The sequence below is a fragment of the Oncorhynchus tshawytscha genome, linkage group LG10, assembly GCF_018296145.1.
Source record: "Oncorhynchus tshawytscha isolate Ot180627B linkage group LG10, Otsh_v2.0, whole genome shotgun sequence".
NCBI lineage: Eukaryota > Metazoa > Chordata > Actinopteri > Salmoniformes > Salmonidae > Oncorhynchus > Oncorhynchus tshawytscha.
In genome coordinates, this window is record NC_056438.1 from 19,332,025 (window position 1) to 19,349,697 (window position 17,673).

Genomic DNA, 17,673 nt, shown 5'->3' on the forward strand with positions numbered 1-17,673 from the left:
ATATGCCAAACATACGTACAGAGTAAAAGTAGTGGAACGTTAGCAGAAACAGACTGGTACCCAGGCTGGGTTGAATGACTACTAGCACTATTGTGCACGTATGCCAGTAATATATTCCAACGTATGTATTGATTCTCGGTCTATGGCATCGTTGATATGTCGTAGTCGGCGGTAGTCTTCTATTGGGATTGTATCATACTGAACTGAATTCATAAACTGATTACATTTATCTCCTCTACTTCTCGACAACACTCTTTACTGTGGTCTTTCGTGGTCTTTGTCCGTACTTTCTCTCTCTGCTGGTGTCCTTACAGTATGTGTGTGTGTGCTGGCGTGTGTGTGTGTATGTTTAGGCTGGGCTCCCTCTGAGGGCTCAGCAGCAGCAGAAGCTTTCCTAATTGAGTTAGCTGTGGTAACATGAGTGGCAGCTGGCTTTCCAGGAATAGACACAACAACGGAGAGGACGCGTGATTGCACACACACACACACACACGCACGCACAAACACACGCACGCACACACACACACGCATGCACACACAAACGCACGCACAAACACACGCACGCACAAACACACGCACGCACACACACACACGCACAAACACACGCGCACACACACACACACACACACACAAACGCACGCACAAACACACGCACGCACAAACACACGCACGCACAAACACACGCACGCACGCACAAACGCACGCACACACACACACGCACGCACACACAAACGCACGCACAAACACACGCACGCACAAACACACGCACGCACGCACACGCACACACACACACACACCAGGAGTCTTTCAGTGTTAATACACACCATGTCCTGTATCCTGAAGATTTGAAGAGCAAGTGTGTGTTTTGTGTTCTGTGAGAATAAGTGTATGTGTGTTTACTGTTCAGAGTATCACTTTGGCACAGTCTCTGCACGGGTGTGTGTGTAAACTGGAAGCAGCTTCACCTGTCAGGTGAAGACCTCAGGGGAGCGCCGGCCGTCGCCTAACAGCCGGTTACAGACACACTTTTTCCACTTCATATTAACTAGGCTGCTTTTCATTTAAACATTTTAAATTCGCTAGTCCGTGGGGCCCTCTCCCGCTAGCATGAAAGATGTGTATCTTCTAGAGATCTATTGATAGGATAGGCTCAGTGGTGGATTTAGGTATAGGTTTTCTATCGCTCATTTGCATGTCACGTCAATGATATCATGTCACCGTGTGGGACTGTGGGTCAATTAACCTTGTTGGAGTGGGCGCCCTATTCTAGTTTGTGAGCTAGGCAGGCTACTGCCTGGGAAGGTCTTCCCAGGTAGGTTGACTTCAGGTGTCCCCACTGGAAGCCCGAGGTAGGGGGAATCTATCAAATAGCGCACCTCTAACTTTGTACAGTACTAATGCAATTAGTAAAATCAGTCACACTACGAAATGCTACCAAATAAACCACAATTCATTCATAATACTGTGAATATATAGCTTCACAGAAATATTGTTGCATTTGTTTCTGGTTTGTGTGAAATCGTAAAGAATAATATAAACCAGTCTACACACCACCAAGGTGGATTGGTTTAGTCTTGATTCTTGGTCAACAGTGTTGGGGGAAGGGTAATGTAGTCTTGACTCTTGGTCAACAGTGTTGGGGGAAGGGTAATGTAGTCTTGACTCGTGGTCAACAGTGTTGAGGGATGTGTAATGTAGTCTTGACTCGTGGTCAACAGTGTTGGGGGATGGGTAATGTAGTCTTGACTCTTGGTCAACAGTGTTGGGAGATGGGTAATGTAGTCTTGACTCTTGGTCAACAGTGTTGGGGGATGGGTAATGTAGTCTTGACTCTTGGTCAACAGTGTTGGGGGATGGGTAATGTAGTCTTGACTCTTGGTCAACAGTGTTGGGGGATGGGTAATGTAGTCTTGACTCTTGGTCAACAGTGTTGGGGGATGTGTAATATATTAATGCCAAAGTGCCAAATTAACAAAAATATATATATATTCGTCTTTGTTACTTAAAAAAAATACTTCTGAGTATTGTTTTTGTATATATTTTTATGTTTATTTCGTTTTAAATGTTATGATTATTTATTTGTGTTGTTCCAAATGTCTGAAAAAAATTGCTTTTTTTGGCAGTCGAATCTCTTTACACAGAGGAGGGTAAGAGCATGATGCTCATGAATTTGCTCATCCCATGTAATGTAAGTGGCAAAGATGAGATGAAATCCATGACTTAACAATAATTAGGCTTTCTGACACATTCATTGACTTTATTTGACGTGTTTCACATAGCCAGCCACGCAGTTGTGGAGCATAGTTGGCTATTTACTGTGCATTGAATGACAACTTGTTTATAAAAGGTGTCGAACTGACTGAATAAAGTCAATCCCCTATATCCCTTTGCCATTCATAAATCATGCAGCCTGGTGATACACTGAGTGCACAAAACATTAAGAACACCTGCTCTTTCCATGACAGACTGACCAGGTGAATCCAGGTGAAAACTATGATCCCTTATTGATGTCACTTGTTAAATCCAGTTCAATCAGTATAGATGAAGGGGAGGAGACAGGTTAAAGAAGGAGTTTTAAGCCTTGAGACAATTGAGACATGGATTGTGTATATGTACCATTCAGAGGGTGAATGGACAAGACAAAAGATGTAAGTGTCTTTCAACGGGGTATGGTAGTAAGTGCCAGGCGCATCGGTTTGAGTCAAGAACTGCAACGCTGCTGGGTATTTCACACTCAACAGTTTCCGGTGTGCAGTGCTTCATTTGAGCCGGAACAGGATCCTTTACCGTTCCGTTGTGGACTGTTTCGTTCCGGAACCGGTACCTCTCTTGGCATGAAAAATAATTGTAATTTTTACAAATAAATGCAATCAAAATTAATTTGAGTGGCCCTTTCTTTAACACCCCCCCAAAAAAAAAATGGCAGGCCTGGGCTTATGGTTTGAGCAACACTGTAACTTATGTTTGAGACCAATGTGTGGCCATGGCTGTGTGGCCATCGCTCACAGAACTAGAAGGAGATGAACTTTCTATGATCTCCCTCCCTCTCTCTGCTCTGATAGACATGAGCCTGCGACTCATCTCTCCAGCGTTGCACATGTATTTCCTGACACAATCATAGCCGCGCCAAGGGCTCTGGAGGAGCTGCAGTACCCCTGATACATTGAAATGCATTTGTCACAGTTATAGCGCAGTCTGTTTCGGACATAAATGAAATGATTCAGAATAGCCTGGTGTACTCCGGTGCTCTATGCCCTATTGCAGTGTGGTTATATGTATGCAAGGCTTTGTTATCAAGGTGATTCCCCTGGTCACCCTCTTGTCGCTCTATACTTTTTGATCCGGCACCTCCCAGTTTACAAGTGAAGCCCGTGTGTATCAAGGTGTTCCTAATGTTTGCCATATTCAGTGTATGTCCATGGTATTGCATTGGGACAAGTAAATCAAATGATGTCCTAGGTTTCCTTTCCGAGGATGTTGGGGCTTACCACAGACAGTGACAACAAAGTGAGTGACTCTTGTCTCTTCAGTCATCGAATCGCTTCGGTGAGAGAGCCATTCTTTTGGCTCCCTAATTTGCATAGGCTTCTGGAAGGCTTTTTGGAGATTATCTGCAGATAAATTATGAAAATATTTGATGAAGATGGTGAATCATCTCTGCAGGAACAATACTCATTCTGGTCCAAATATGATAACTAGGGCCCTCACAGAACCCAGGCATTAAAACTGTATTCAACAATATAAAAACAGGTATTGACCTTAGTAGGGAATCAACTAGATGTATTAAAATGTATTAATTTTCCAAAGTTTATTATAAAACATTAACAGAATACATAATTGATTCATATTTCCTGCAACTTTCTGAAGGGGCAACGAGAATGCCCGTCTGTGTGTGTGTGGTGCGGGCGTTTACCACTTTTGAACTGTACATTCGGGTAGCAATGCTAGCTTCACCCTCATGTTGGTTCTAGCAAGCAGGCTAGATAGTATCAACAGCCAATCCAGTCGGGTCTGGAAACTATAGTGAGCTTCGTTTGGTCCCTAGCAACGCGATGTTGCAGGGTATGCGTCAAAAGTTCATCTTTCCCAAACTTTGGTCCAGCCCTGTTCATGCTCGCATCGCCCAACGGTCCCCCACCCACATTGAAAATGAATGGGGCTCTGTTGTTTCATTGATGCCAATGTGCTAGATGGATTTCTGCCATTTGTGTAGCTGTTAGCAATAATGCTAATGAAAACAGGCTTCTAGTAGAAGGAAAGGCTTTCCCAAAAACCTTCTCAATTAAATGTTAACTACAAGAAAGTAGCCTATGCTAACCTGAAAGTTTTCTCCCGATTTTTCCCAGGCGTCAAAAGTGGTCTCCTGATGTGGTTTAAGCATTGTTGTGGACAGCCAATGTTGCTGTTTTCCAGGGCCCTAACTAATGATAAAAAGTTAGATTTTGAGAGTGAAAACCTGAAAAAAAATAGGTAAAACAGAAACGGAGAAAAACTAAACAGAGAAAACGGAATTTGAGAAAGAACAAAACGGAATAAGGATTTTACTGACTTTGTAGGGCCCTAACTAATGATAATAATGTCAAATCAGAACGCTATAATACTCAAGACTGACACAACCCTTTTATTTGTGTTATTCAACCTTATAAAATACCTTATTAAATACGTTTTAATAAAATCCATTATTTGAAGAACAAACATCATTCAATTCATTTCTTGCAGTAAAACTGTAAATAATACTTTAAATCTGAAGGGAAGACAGGTTAAATGTTCAAAAGGGTTTAATGTTCCCTTACTTATCATATAGGGCTTGCTGGCTGAGAGTACTTAGCACCTCTGAACATCATTTGTAAACCGAGTCCGAGCCTTTACACTTTGACCTATATGGATAGGGCTAAACTGAAATGTTTCTTACAGAAGAAACATGAAACGCATTTACACAACCATGGTAGCAATTGAAAGGGAACACCTCTCAAAAGTGTGCACATTTCCTAAGCAATTTCAAAGCACTTTCATGACTCAAAGAAGAGTATTCAGCTATTAGGTACTTTAATTGTTTCTCTCCTAGCTGTGCCGCTGAGGATTTAAAGCAAGCACACTTGTAGTTGTTCGTTTGGAACACAACCCTGCATCCCCACCATCACACACATACTGTTGTTGTTTGCGCAATCCAAAAACGGTCCATTATAAATCCAAATCTGGGTCAGGTGGGCATGATTTGAAAGCTTACGCTATTGCCAACACGACTAGCTCATTTGTCAAACTACGATCTTACAGTGTTAAGCTTTCACAGGGCAATTCAGAGAAAGAGATTCATTGTAATTTTGGTGCGCATGGAAAAGAGTCAAGAGAGAAATCAGATGTGGGGGCAGCTGATGAATAATAATCAAACACAATAAACAAACACAGGCTCCTTCTATTCGGAACAACCCAGGGTATGACCACATGTCATCTTGTAACTGTACATCAAACATTGTGATCATGGGCCTCCCGAGTGGCAGAGCGGTTTAAGGCACTGAGTTGCAGTGCTAGCTACGTTACTACAGATCCTGGTTTGGCGACTCACAACTGTTTGGCGACTCACAACTGGCGAAGGGTTTGAGGAGGAGGGTTTGGCCGGGCCGGGATGTTCTTGTCCCATCGTGCTCTAGCGACTCCTGTGGCGGGCCGGGCGCAATGCACGCTGACATGGTCGCCAGGTGTACGGTGTTTCCTCCGACACTTTGGTGCAGCTGGCGTCCGTGTTAAGCGTGCAATGTGTCAAGAAGCAGTGCGAAGGACGCACGGCTCTCGACCTTCGCCTCTCCCGAGTCCATACGGGAGTTGCAGCAATGAGACAAGACAGTAACTACCAAATTGGGGAGAAAATGGGGTAAAAAATAAATAATGATAAAATAAAACCACATAGTGATCATAAACGTTGACAGTGTATCTGACATGAGTTTTATGATTTGGAGGGTGTATGTGATGCTTGTATGACATCAAAGCGGTATTTATTATAATCCACAACATCTCATTGTTCAAAATACACCGAGTCATCTTGATTTACAGCATTTCCCGCACTCAGACAACAAACAATTTACTAAAGTTGGCCAATTACCGGGAGTGATGGGGGCAACTTGCTGTTGCGCACGGTGCTCAAGTTCAGAATGTCTGTCAGTTCTGTGAAGCGCAGAGCCGGCATAGCATAGCATGTTACTGTACAGCCACTACGCTTCAATTTAGGCACTTATCAGTGCCCAAATCTGCCATTTTCAACCCGGATACAGGTACAAGTGTAAAGGGCTACCAATACACTGAATTCATTCATTTCCAGTATTTAAATTGCAAAGTAATGTCTTTCTACACAATAACACATCACATTTTTCCAATCTGGTAGGTAAACTTGATACCGCATTACATAATCTCTCACTCACTCAGCACCCAGAGGCCATGTTTTGTCTACTGAGCCCAAACCCTTCATTAAACCTGAGCCTCTCGAAGACTCTGATTAGTAGGCTTTGGCTGTCGACTGACATCCACAGGGCCATGCTCCACATCACCCCCTATGGCCACACCCTGTAACTACACCTTCCGGCCTGCAGCGCTCCACTGCCTAGAACCTGCCCGGGGGTTAATGAGTTCTCTCTCCCTGGGGGCCAGGGGCTGGGTATTGTGTTTGTGTGAGGGGAAGATTGGCTGTGATGGATCTACTCAACAGGTATCTGGCTAATGTCTACTTCTGTCAGTTTGTGTTTCAAGTTAAGTTTTTAATGTCCCGTGCACAAGTACAGTGAAATGCCTTTCTTGCCAGCTCCAAACCCAACAATGCAGTAATCAATAACAATGTAATACTAGAAATAACAAGGTAGAACAACAGCACACGAGGTATAAAAAGAGGAACACGATAAAGTAAGCAAGCATACCATGTCCAGGGTCAGTTCTGTATGTGTGTGTGACTGTGTGTGTGTGTGTCTTTGGATAGACCCCATTTTGTGAGATCATTACCAGACAACAAGGCTTCTACAATGTGTGTGTCGCTGGAAAACAGATTGCATACTTACAACACAGATTTATCAAGACTGTTTACTTTCAAGTAGCCAGTGATTTAGATGGAATGACAAAATATAAACAAAATATTTTGTATGCTTACAAATATGTTATTTTATGATATTACGATAACAATATCCAGAATAGAAACAGATTGTATTTGCAGACTATAACCACAGCTCATAGTAATAAGATTATGCAGGGTCTATTGTTTCCTATACATCGTATCCATAGGGCCCTCACCTCTCTCCATCTTCTCTCCTTCTTTAAACCTCCTCCCCTTCCTCCTCCTCTACTCCCTCTTTTCCCCTCTCTGGCCCCTTTCACACAAAGGCAGGGGGGAGGAGGGGGAGACGGCACAAAGCCCTGGAAGCTGTAAGCCTGCCCTGGGGGAATGGAAGGGGAGGGAGGGGGAACGGGGTATAGAGGAGGGTGTACGGGGGTAACATGAGATCAGAAAGCCAGAACAGGAGCCAGGGAAAAAGGGGGAAGGGAACAGAGAGGGTCAAGTTGGGAGGAGAGAGGGGGAAGAAGAGAACAACAGAGATTTTGGGGTGGATTTTTAAAGAAGGGAAAGACCGAAAATAAAACTTTCCAGGATTTGGGGTTCTTGAGCTGAATTAAATGTCCATTAACATTCACTAAAATACTGACAGACAATTTGAGCACAACCACCCCCATTCCATGTTATAATTTCTCTCTAAATCAAACAATCTGATCAAATCTAATTTTATTGGTCACATACACATGGTTAGCAGATGCAGCGAAATGCTTGTGCTTCTACTTCCGACAGTGCAGCAATATCTAACAAGTAATCTAACAATTTCCCAACAACTACCTAATACACACATCTAAGTAAAGGAATGGAGTAAGAATACATACATATAAATATATGGATGAGCAACGACAGAGTGGCATAGGCAAGATGCAATAGATGGTATAAAATACAGTATATACATATGAGATGAGTAATGAAAGATATGTAAACATTATTAAAGTGGCATTATTAAAGTGACTAGTGATCCATTTATTAAAATGGACAATGATTTCAAGTCTGTATGTAGGCAGCAGCCTCTCTGTGTTAGTGATGGCTGTTTAACAGTCTGATGGCCTTGAGATAGAAGCTGTTTTTCCAGTCTCTCAGTCCCTGCTTTGATGCACCTGTACTGACCTCACCTTCTGGATGATAGCGGGGTGAACAGACAGTGGCTCGGGGACAATGATTCCCTACACTATTCAGTGTTTGTTTTCTTACATAGACTGAAATTGAGTGAACAGTGTAGAATATTTGCAACAGGAAATGACAGAGCGATTTCTACATTGGCCGCTTGACCCAAGACAACTTTCCCATTTTGACAACAGATGTATCTCAGGCGGTAACAATCTATAGGTGAATATCACACCAAATCACAATACTGATGGGTAAGAAATACTGTGAAATACTATTATTCCACTATTACTGCTGATATATTATGGACATTTTCTGAAAAAACAATGCAAAAATTCTAAAACATCCTATGTGTGAATGTGTGTTGAGTAGGTAACACTATATATTCATTAGTACAGCATGTTTCTATGCGTGTGTATCAGGGTTTACGTTGGCCAGTAATAGCTGGCTTTTGGATGTTAAAAAACGTAGAAACGAGGATAAATCAAATTGGCACCAGCCAATTGTCGGAGAGAAAAAAACCCATTGTGAAAAAATGCTTTTTTGTAACGGCGTTCGTCTGTTGAAGGAGAGTCGGACCAAAATGCAGCGTGGTGGTTACTCATGTTCTTTAATGAAAAAATAGCGATACATGAAATAACTAAATAAATACAAAAACGAAACGTGAAAACCTAATTACAGCCTATCTGGTGAACACTACACAGAGACAGGAACAATCACCCACAAACACACAGTGAAACCCAGGCTACCTAAATATGGTTCCCAATCAGAGACAACAAGAATCACCTGACTCTGATTGAGAACCTCAGGCAGCCATAGATTATGCTAGACACCCCTACTCAGCCACAATCCCAATACCTACTAAAACCCCCAATACCACAACACAACACAAAATAACCCCATGTCACATCCTGGCCTGACCAAATAAATATATAAACACAAAATACTAAGACCAGGGCGTGACATTTTTAGCCTATTCATTGATGGAAATACCAGTTGATGGACATACTGTACATTTGACCGGTCATGCTTATTGGTCTATAGGTTCATTTGCATAATGCAGCGTTTTATTATGTAGCTTAGGCCTACTGGTTGTATGAATTTGGGATAGATCTTCCCACAACTGCCCCAGAGTCCGTTTGGGCTATTTCCTTCTCGACAAGCAGACCAATATAAAAAGGGAACCTTTTCTACTATGGGGGATAGTAGATTGACATAGGCTCATAGGCGACACATCCATAAGGCGAGGGGAAGCTAAACTTTCACTAAGTAAATTGATAGCCTAATTAGCCTACACTGTCTATACAGAAATAAATCAAATCATTCCAAATAGGCTACTAAAGCATGACTTGGCCACAGAGGTTCGTTAGCTTCCCCTTAAAAATAAATCAATTGTGGATTGATTTAAATCGCATTGCCTACAGTCAGAATGAAAGGCAGCGTGCGCAAATTGGGCAGCGCCCGCTGCAAATACCAAATCGATTATTGTTGAGTTGCAACTGTCAGTGAAAAGTAGAAAGACAGCCTGGCATATTGCAATATTTCTACATTCTATCGCAGGAAAACGTCGCTTGGAGAGCAAATGGCTATTGCTGTAAAGAGTAGATAATGAAAAGACTCTAAGACTCTAAAAGACTCCAATTTAGTTATCAAAATCCTCAAATGAATTGAGCGAACAACAGAAGGCCTATAGCCTACCTTACTGGCACCAGCAGAGACCATCAGCCATATCCCCAGTGAACTTGCGCCCTGCGTATATTCACTTTTTGTCATTGCTGGGTCAGTGCCACTTAAAAGTTAATTTTTGGACAGTAATTTCCTCCGTTAGATGGACGTCATATTCTATTTGTGTCTCCCTTTCTCATAGGCCTATTATATGGACAACACTAATGTCTCCAGTCATTTAAAGTGTGGTAGAATTGCATGAAATGTGCTTTTCCCACGCCTATAGCCCAGTCCTCTACACTATACACGCTCAGCCATGCATTGAACAGTATTTTTTGTGAACAGTGATTTAAACATATTATTAGCATAAATTATGACTAGCCAGTCTACTGATCACATCACAAATAGTAAGCTATCTTATATAAGTCTGCAAATGCGATGATGCATGGAATGTTTTCTTATAAAGGTGCATTTTTATGGGGAAAATTTGTTTCCCCAAACTTGAAAACTCACGCTCAGTCTATGCAATGGCTAGTGATTTTGCTGCTCGTTACTGGTCTTGTTGGCTGAGGGAAAAGTCAATGGGGACAGTTATTCTATTATCTTCAAAGTGCGCGGTCAGGACACATATCCTTGCATCCTCGACATGCATATTCTGTTAAGATGAATTACCATAATCTAAATGTGATTTATGTCAATCTGAACACATTGAGTTAGACTCTCTAATCAGGTTTCACACCCAATGCATATGGGCCTGGTACATTTCTCAAATGTCCGGTAAATTAAATTAAAATGCTGCCGGTCAAATGTCCAGCGCCACATTTTCACAACAGAAACCCTGGTGTAGCACCTTGAAGATCTCTATCCCTGAACACAAAACATTGTTCAGCAACACCCCGATCTCTTACCAAGACATGTAACTAACTAACTAATCAGCTTCTGCCACTTTTCACCCCTCACTAGCCCCCTATAGAGTTGTAGTGTTGACACACCTGTGTCCTCTTCTCCTCTCTTGCCCCACCTCTCTCTACACACACCACCACACAGGAAGACACACACTTATCTGACACCATCTCGGATCTTACCAGGGACCTCTCACAACACCACACAGGTGCACACAAGTGCACAAACACACACACACACACACCATGTTTAAACTGAAGTAACAGTTGGTGTAAAAATAGGTCTGAATGTTTCAGAGTGAGGCACAGGGGTGCCAGGGAGGATGTCGCTAAAAGTTATGCCACCGTGCCAATCACCGAGCAGATATATGTATACTCCTCTCTCCCTGTTTTTTCATTTTCTTTCTTTACTCTCTCTCTCTTTACTCCCTCTCTCTCTTTACTGTCTCTCATTAATGTAGCTGATCCCATCACCCGTGGCGTGCCCATGTCTTCAGCAAGTGGGCACAGTGGATGAAGTCATCTCCTTCTCTGTTGCCCTCTCTCCTTCCACTCCTCACTCAGTGTGACGCTCTGTTCCCTCTCTCCACGAAGAGGTGTGCGAGAGCTCTCTCTATCTGTCTCTCTCTGTCTGTATCCTCCAGTCTGGTTAAGGATTCATGGTCCTACATTATCCACAGTCATTCAAACAAAGAGCAAGAGGAAGGCTGGTAAAATAGGACAGAGAAGAAGAAGACAGAGGAGAGAGAGTGAAGGTGACTCTATGCAGACGTCTGAGACAGACAGTCTCTGCAGTCTGTGTGTCTGTGATAGTTGTTGATGGACAGGGTTGTCATGGTGATTGATGCCAGCACTCAGCTCTCTGATGGTAGATGGTCTGGATTTACCAGAAACAGGCCTGTAACATTCACACACACACACACACACACACACACACACACACACACACACACACACACACACACACACACACACACACTAATAGCGAATCTATTGGTATCATTTAGTATTTCATCAAACTATTACAGTGCCAGGAAACAGTAACAAGGAAAAGGAAAGTGAGATATTCAACAACAATACAGCAAGACATCAATAACACTTTCTGTATCATCACTCCAACACTTCTCACTATGGACATGACTCTACCCCCATACCTTGTTTGGCAGGCAGGCAGTGTGCGCTGGATCAGACTCATGGCCAGTGGTAATGTAATAAAGCTGAGAGAGGCTGAATGACTGAGAGACCCAGGTGTGACTCTGTGGTGTCCTGGCGAGAGGGGGGACAGGGGTGGGTTTGTATATCTACAGCAAGACATCAATAACACTTTCTGTATCATCTCTCTCTCTCCAACACTTCTCACTATGGACATGACTCTCTCCCCATACCTCTCTCTCTCTCTCTCTCTCTCTCTCTCTCTCTCTCTCTCTCTCTCTCTCTCTCTCTCTATATATGTTATATATATATATATATATATATATAGAGAGAGAGAGAGAGAGAGAGAGAGGGAGGGATAGAGAGTGACCGAGAGAGAGAGGGGGGGGGGCGACCGAGAGAGAGAGAGAGCGAGAGAGAGAGACTACACACAACTGGATTCCCTTTGAAGGCGTCAAGAGATATTTAAGACATTTACAAAATTGTTACAGTGGGAGCGAGCCAAAACCAGAACACACAAGACCACAACGCCCAGTCACAGCAGAGAACAACAGCTGTGAACGAGGGAGGAGAGGCCAGAAAACACATTGTAGCTCTCTCTCTCTCTTCTCTTTCTTCCATCCATCATCCCTCTTAAACATTTCCGGCCATTAAACCATCGAGCTGTGATCCTCTCAGTGACAGACAGACAGTGAAGGGAGAGAGCTAGGGACCTCACCACTGGAGCTGTGATCCTCTCAGTGACAGACAGACAGGGAAGGGAGAGAGCTAGGGACCTCACCACTGGAGCTGTGATCCTCTCAGTGACAGACAGACAGGGAAGGGAGAGAGCTAGGACCTCACCACTGGAGCTGTGACCCTCTCAGTGACAGACAGACAGGAAGGGAGAGAGCTAGGGACCTCACCACTGGAGCTGTGATCCTCTCAGTGACAGACAGACAGGGAAGGGAGAGAGCTAGGTACCTCACCACTGGAGCTGTGACCCTCTCAGTGACAGACAGACAGTGAAGGGAGAGAGCTAGGGACCTCACCACTGGAGCTGTGATCCTCTCAGTGACAGACAGACAGGGAAGGGAGAGAGCTAGGGACCTCACCACTGGAGCTGTGACCCTCTCAGTGACAGACAGACAGTGAAGGGAGAGAGCTAGGGACCTCACCACTGGAGCTGTGCAATCAAACGCAAAACACAGAGACAGGCACATACAAACACACAGACACAAACACACACACAAACACACCGGCAAACACAAGCACAGATGCACAGCACCAGCATACTGTATGTATAAATGCATAGACATCCACACAGACACACATCCTTACCTGGACAACTGCACGCTCCCGCCGACCAGACTGCCGCCCTGCAGGAGGGCAACGTGAAAGCTTTCTGTCAATGCAATGAAGTACCGCTCTCAAATCAAAGTGCTCCTTTATCATATGTAAAAGCATGATATCACAAGGCAGGATTCCACACTAACCTTTCCCACACTCCATTTTGAATGGCTCCCCGCTGTTGCTGCAAAGCCCTGACCATGATGCCAACGGCAGGTTCACATCTCTAATGTCTGTTCAGGTGACACCAGGCTGGCAGCATACCGAGGCTGTGCCATGGTAGGTCTCCATGCTGTGAATACAGAAGCATGTTAATGGACTGACATTACGGCAGAAGAGCCTAGAGGCCTGGCGCGACAAGCCAGGACTCACGTAGTCTGTCTGAGGAGCAATCCTGGAGCTTACGAGACCATTGGGGTTAATAGGTATCACGTTCAGTTGTTGTTATAGATTTAACGTGCTCATCCTGAACATGTTACGACACCGTGCTTGGTTTGAGCGTGTGTCAGCCTCTAGGGGATTTCAAATTGTATTGCATTTTGACATTTGTTCCCCGACTAGACTTTTGCCTGCAATAGTTTGATCCATGTTTTCACACACATTTGTTGTTGTTGTTGTTGTTGTTGTTGTTGCACGATACATGTAGTTATAACCTGAGAACAATTCACTCCCGGGGTACTCATTACTCAATGAGTAAAGTGTCAATCTGTCCCCGAATGAAAAAAAGATTGCAGTCAGACTGCAGTATAACACATGATGTGCAAAACGGAACACAGTATCATCTGGATGTGTCTGCAACTAAAGTTAAACGTTCCCCTCCCGCTACCATTTCTGTCAAGCCGTCTTACACATATAGTTTGAGGCATAGGTTCCAACGTATCCAACGTGTGTACAGCACAGAACGCACTGCAACAGCCTCTGCAACGCAACGCCGCAAGGCAAACGCAGCGTTCCGTTGGAAATGAATGCACTTCTGGGGTACCAAAATGCAATAGCTCCGTCGGTGTGATCGTGAACTGCATATGCATCCAAAATAACTTTTTTTTTTTTACTGCAGTAATTTTGCAGTGTAACTGCAGTACACTGCAATCCTTCTGCAATTACTGCATCCAAAATGCCACCGTCGACCGCAGTTGCTGCACATTTACTGCAGTTTCAAAACTTTTTAACTTCAAATACACACTTCGGGTGGAGTTTTCCCCAATTAAGGTCAAGCCTAACTTACCCTTCCTTCACATAACCTTGTCAAGATAAAACTTTAAAAATGTGAACTCTGATTGTCAACTTCACTCCCGAAAAGATGGGGCTACATTTTAGTCCATCTTTGCTCCAGAGTGGTGCAGTGGTCTAAGGCACTGCATCTCAGTGCTAGAGGCGTCACCACAGACCCTGGTTCAATTCCAGGCTGTATCACAATCGGCCGTGATTGGGCGTCCCAAAGGTAGGAACACAATTGGCCCAGGCTGTCATTGTAAATAAGAATTTGTTCTTAACTGACTTGCATCCTTAAATAAAAGTAAAATACAAATAAAACAATATATAGACCTGTGGCGTCCTCTAGTGGGGATAAAACAGTGGTTACCAAAATGGACCAGCAGAGAAAGCGAAAGGAGAAAAAAATTACATTAAAAAAATCATAGAGATAGATAGAGGACTCATCACGTATAATATACCTCTTGCAATTGAGGGCTTTCACCATTTTAAAGTAGTCAACTTGGTTGGGATTTCTATGCGCTGGGAGCATTGTTGCTTTATGCCCTCCCAGATAACGTAGATTTTTACTTATTAGTTTGGAGCAACCAGCCAATGAGGAAGAAGCAAATTGATTACTTTAAAATGGAGATGACGCTGGCTATGCTGTCACAGACATTATAATGGCACATATACAAAGATCAGTCCTCTATCTTTCTCTATGGAAAACAATTCAAACGCCTTTCCTGGAAATTCTACGGAACCGCCACAACTTCACCACATGACATTTCAGAAAGAAAATGCGACACTCCTTCCCCGAACACTAGAAGGCCCAGATTTCATTCAATGGCCACGGGTACTTAACCATTGATTAATATAATAGCACAGACGCGACATTTTTGACCCTGGCACTACTGATGAACATACAACTTAGTGCGACTTGAAGATTTTTATAACGTTTTAGAAGGAGAACCCTCAATCAAGCAGCACATCAAATGAAGGCATTCCCGTCACATCTCAACTCCCACTAGGTTCCCGTAAACCCATTCGACCTCATCAGGAGCAAACCCTTTCAATATTACTAATTGTAAAAAGATAAATACAGTGGGCAGAAGTAAAGCATGCAAATGCGTTTGCTACTTTCCCTATAGATGCGTCTGGCTGAAGGCTACCAATAGGAAACTTCTCATATACCTTGTTACATTGTAGCAGCGTGTGTAATAGAGGGTTGCAACAACGTAGCCTAATTACCTGTTTGTGCATGCAGATTTCTCATGGGAGGTGCCGTTGCTGCTCTCATTGTTAAAATACTGTAACATAAAAACGGCTACGTAGCTGCTTTGCCCCAAATGTCTTTAGTTCAGCCACGCAGCCCTCCGAAAACGTTCACAAAATTAAGTAATAGGTGAATAATGTTCCATAAATCCATAATGCATTTGAAAATATCGGTTTGGCGAAACTACACGCAGATACATAATGAAATCCTTGCTTGGGAGAGATTAGAGCGTTTAGAGAATCACCCACTGGCCTGGCATTACGATCAGACTCTTCTTGTTACATATTCGAAAACCCGACCAGTAATTATATATCTTGCACAGTCATATCGTCCTCCAAAATGAGTGTACAGCCCTCTCAGAACTAAGAACTGAACACCCCTTTTCAAAATCGCCAATCCACATACGTCGTAGCTGCGTGCACCGCGCACAGGTTTGCCACAAGCATGCTCAATCTAAATACGCGTTCTTTATTTTAGGAGGACACCAGGATCCCAGCGATGGCTATTAGGAAATTGCGCAGTTCTTAATCCATTGAAACGCAGCCCCCTTCTCTGATGTAAATGCTCTTCTCTTCCTCCTCCCTCTTTCTTACCCTCTCTTTCATGCAGGTTCATTTTCGGGGAACCAGTCTTGGACCTAAACTGCCCCGCCTCAGTACTCACTGGCAAACACACACTGTGTGACTTGCCGAAATTCCATTAGACCCAGATTTTTCCGTTGAGTGTTTGCTCAGTCATTTCTTCTATAGTTTAAACTGGACATATTTATGGTAAATCCATGAGAGCCACTCGAAGATATACAATTATATTTTATATAGTGATGTTTTTACAATAGTGATTTCCTTTGGATAATAGGCCATTTCACCACGGTGGACAACGACATTAGTTTACTTTCCAATACATTTATCTAGGAATGTTAGTGGGCTCGTTTTACACCGTTAAATGGATTAAGCAGATGGGAAATGTTTGCTACAAACAGCGAATGCCTCCTAGAAATATCAGATATGTGAAATGACTAGACTAGTTGAAGGTGATTTTTTTTGATGTATTGTTTCCTATTGACCCTCTGAGATCCAACACAAACCCTCTTCAGAAAGTGTAATGCATTATTTAGGCCCTATACATTATTAGTGTTTCCATCACAATTGAAGATAATTTCCTTATCTTTCAACTAGCATATTGTTTCAACCTGAGGCAACGCTTTCCAACACAACACTGCCTCAGAACAACTTAGAAGAAGCCTATTTGAATTTGAATGGCATGTTGCTATGAGCACCCCAACAACTAGTAATACACACACACACACACCGCCATCACAACACACGCCAGACCTGGGCCGGCCAACATAAAGAGACCCTTAACGGTCTGAGGAAGTCTACGTCTCTTTCAGGAGACATTTCCGCCTGAATACGGCCTTGAACTGAAGGGAGGCTCTCATTCCCTCAATCAACCTTCACTCCTTCACTCACTCCTTGCCTCCCTCACTCCTTCCCCTCCATCACAACTGTTTCTTCTGTTTCACGCTTTCTCCCCAGTCCCTCTCTTGTTTTTCCCCTCCTGTGAATAACTTTGGGTTGACGCCTTTACAGTGTGTGTGTGTGTGTGTGTGTGTGTGTGTGTGTGTGTGTGTGTGTGTGTGTGTGTGTGTGTGTGTGTGTGTGTGTGTGTGTGTGTGTGTGTTCATTTGTTTGCTCCTCCCTTCACTTTGGTAAAATGTGTATTAGCATACAAATGTCCTTTATCTTACCCTGATTAAGCACATTGTGTGTCACAGGAGGTTGGTGGCACCTTAATCGGGGAGGACGGGCTCGTGGTAATGGCTGGAGCAGAATAAGTGGAATCGTATCAAATACAGAATGTTTTGGATGCCATTCCATTCGCTCTGTTCCAGCCCTTATTATGAGCCATCCTCCCCTCAGCAGCCTCCACTGGTGTGTGTGTGTGTGTGTGTGTGCGTGTGTGTG

At 43.4% G+C, this 17,673-nt stretch overlaps 1 long non-coding RNA gene across 1 annotated transcript in view; it reads right to left on the minus strand.

Moving 5' to 3' along the window:
- Window positions 1-15,757, minus strand: part of LOC112261037 — a 58,583-nt gene extending 42,826 nt beyond the window's left edge. The window contains exons 1-3 of the long non-coding RNA XR_006084276.1: window positions 15,685-15,757; window positions 13,389-13,534; window positions 13,234-13,271 (exon numbers count right to left, since the gene is read on the minus strand). This is a non-coding gene — a long non-coding RNA (uncharacterized LOC112261037). The remainder of the gene's footprint in view (window positions 1-13,233; window positions 13,272-13,388; window positions 13,535-15,684) is intronic.
- Between the last annotated feature and the right edge of the window lie 1,916 nt (window positions 15,758-17,673).